The sequence below is a fragment of the Macadamia integrifolia genome, chromosome 12 (assembly GCF_013358625.1).
Source record: "Macadamia integrifolia cultivar HAES 741 chromosome 12, SCU_Mint_v3, whole genome shotgun sequence".
Classification (NCBI taxonomy): Eukaryota; Viridiplantae; Streptophyta; class Magnoliopsida; order Proteales; family Proteaceae; genus Macadamia; species Macadamia integrifolia.
This window is the reverse complement of record NC_056568.1, coordinates 642,724-646,003: the sequence shown is the minus strand read 5'-3', so window position 1 is coordinate 646,003 and position 3,280 is coordinate 642,724. Positions and strand designations below refer to the sequence as shown.

Genomic DNA, 3,280 nt, shown 5'->3' with positions numbered 1-3,280 from the left:
TCTCTCGGTTGCCTCTCTAGTGATGCTCCATTGATATTTGTATGAACTGCTGAAGGTTGTTGCACCTCCCTCAAGTAATACTCAATCCGTAAGGGGCTGCCATGTCTTCACATTGCTCTTCTTACGATAACCGACGTGGACTGCACTTCTACATCTTGGAGGACCTGACTTTCTCCTCTTCTCCTTAGATCTGAACAGCAGAAAGGTAAGTAGTTTCCCCTCTCTATGCCCTCACTTAATCCCTTTTATTACCCCATCCCTTATTGCTGAAACCTGAATTGCTTCCATCAAATTTTAAGCCTAATCTTACTTTGACTTTGTGGGATCCCTGCTATCCTTTCTCTTTACTAGTTAGCTGCTTTTAGGAAATTGTTTGGTTTGCTTATCTTATTTTGTGTCTTGGCTGATTTGTGCTAAACCTAACATATACATGCTGCTATGTTTCCTTCCCCATATCCCCATTTGATGCTTAAGTAGTTTATGTGTTTTTCTGTTTAGAATATTATTGATCCTTGCTGCTCTGATTAATTAATCCATTATTTTTTTGCACGCTAAATCTGTACTTTTGTTGAGCACCATTAAACCCAACTCAATCCAAGTCCTATTGAGTATATCTTGTTCTAGTGGAGTAACCCTTATAGGAAACCTAGTTGCCTAGGCACCCTCCTACATCATCTTGGTATCAGAACATGGTTTTTAGTTGGTCATGTTATGATTGGGTGTCGCTGTTACTGTTTACATGTCTTGTCTGTTGAGGTCTAATCTCTGTCACAACCTGTCCGCAGTTGAGTCCGAGCTAAGGGAGTGTTACCTTAGGGTAAAAGACACCCTCTTTCTCCTTGGTTTGGCGGGACCAAATAGCATTGGACATTATTCCCACCAGAAACACATTCTTGAGCGGAAAATTTTTTACCTTAGGATAAAAAAGGCCAACTACCTGTCTCAATTGGAGATTCTGAGTAGGCCTTGAGTCATTGTTGGCAACCATACCTTGGCTGCCCACTTTCTTTATGTCCACCCGTAGTAGTAGAACATACCAGGACATGTCTGACCCTCCTAGTACCGCCATTCAGCCAGAGCAATGGGCGAGAGCCGTCCAACGGAACGAAGAGTTCCTAAGAAACCTCCAAGCCGAATTAACTGCCAATAGGGCCGAACGGGAAGCACTGGTGGCTGAAAGGGACACACTGTTGGCTGATAGGGAAACATTGTTGGCTGATAGGGAAACACAGGCTACTCGTCTCCAGACCGTTACTGTAACACCCTAATCTGATATTTATACCCCTACTTGTGGACAGGCAAGAAGAAAGAGCAGAGGAAGCCAATGCTGGCATGGTTGGCAGTTGTGGAGTGCCATGAAAGCAGAAGTGACCCCACCTGCTCCTGTTCAACTTGCCAATATCATTGGGGAACTCATAACGAGGGGTGGACAAAGAGGTAAGTTTAAGTACAAGACTAAGAATAGTAGGAAAAAAACAAAGAAAAAAAAAATGCGACATGAGGACTTCCCAGGGGGTCACCCATCCTAATACTACTCTCACCCAAGCACGCTTAACTACGGAGTTTTATAGGATTTGGTGCATTAGTGCTGGTATGATCGCATCCACACTGGTAGGTCAAAAACTGGCCAGCCAATTTTGCCTAGCAGAATGTAATTTTTGGGTTTTTACACTGTGGAGCCCACCTCTGTTGTGCAAAATTCCCATTATACCCCTTTAGGAAGAGACTTAAATGAGGCATGAAATGCATACTTTAGAGGAAATGAATTTATAGACTACTAGGTATTATAATATAGTATGTATGTAATTTATATGGAAATAAAAGAGGGCAGCCAACTTAAGAAGGCAGCCAAACAAACCTTAGTTATAAGGATTTAAGAGGGCAACCAAACAGACCTTAGCAATACTTGAAGAGGGCCAGCCAAACAGACCCTTGGGGCTGCCTTATATATAAGGGATAATGGGCTGAGATTGCATCAAACGTGACTGCTGTAACAGTAAGGAGAAAAAGAAGGAAAGAGAAGGAAGAAGAGGAAGAAAGAGAAGGAGGGAACTCACTCACCTCAGGCTGCTCTTAGATCAACTCTACACTACTATAGAAAAGGTGTAAGAAATCAAGGAATCAATATGTATATAGGAAGGAACAGACAAAGACCTCTATAGGTTGGGTATGGGAATGCTATACTTAAAGCAAGTGAATAAAATGTAGGAATTTGTGATGTACCTAATGATTTAAATATCTGTTGAATAGGGAACATAAGTGACAGTGTGGCAATTTTCTTGAATCCAAGAAGTGAACTTGCCAAAATTGAATACCAAGGTGAGTGGGTGCCCTTCTCAACCCCCATTCTTTTTGTGTGTTTGTTTAATCTTATTTATGCATTAAATTGCTTGTGTATGTGCATTTACATTTACCTGCATTTATTCTTTGATGGTACTATTGTGATGGAATGGGAAGAGGAATGAAAATGAGAAAGGTAAGGCAGGTGAGATGGGTCACACGCAGGTGCCCATGTTTGTATATGTGATTGAAATGATTGGTTGTGCATCATTTAGAATGCTGGGTTAGGTATCACAACCCCAAGTGCTACACCCCTTGTCTGTAGGGGGTTAGGTACGAACTAATCCCGAATTATGTGGCTTCCTGATCAGCAGTGCACTTGTGATGAGTTGTGGGGTATCAGTTAAGGATGTGAGACAAGATACGACGTACTGTATGCCTGTGAATATAATTATGATATGGGGTTACCTTTTAGGGGTTAGCCGGTGTGGCCTGGGAGCCGTACCGGCACTGGTTGGCTCCTACATGCGGCGTAGCTTGTATACCTGAGGCCCAACGTATAGGGTAGGGTATGCCACCTACGTTGGTAGCACTTATACCCATAGGTGATGAGACTTAGTAATGGATTATGAATTTTGTATAGTTAATTAAATGGACTCATGAGTGTCATTCTCTATGTGTGGAGCATACATGAGTATCATTCTCTATGTGTGGAGCATGCATGGCATATGGATGTGTGTGCTTGTTCTCCCCCACCCCTCACTGAGCATTACCAGTGCTCACCCCCTTTCCTTTGATCCTATAGATGATGAAGGTGGTATTCTGCCGACTCCCGGCATTGATTATGAGACAATGTCCATGGATCACATGGCCCATATTCCAGAAGATGAACTCGATCACGAACCCGACTGTGAATGTGACGACTGCGCCTATGGAGGCCAGTACTTCTAAGGAGTAGGATGGACTATTCCTATATATTTTTGTGTATATATTCCTGTTC

The 3,280-nt window shown here is 42.6% G+C and overlaps 1 pseudogene; it reads right to left on the bottom strand.

Moving 5' to 3' along the window:
* Window positions 1-1,487: 1,487 nt before the first annotated feature.
* On the bottom strand, window positions 1,488-1,605 carry LOC122058525 (annotated as a pseudogene).
* Window positions 1,606-3,280: the final 1,675 nt, after the last annotated feature.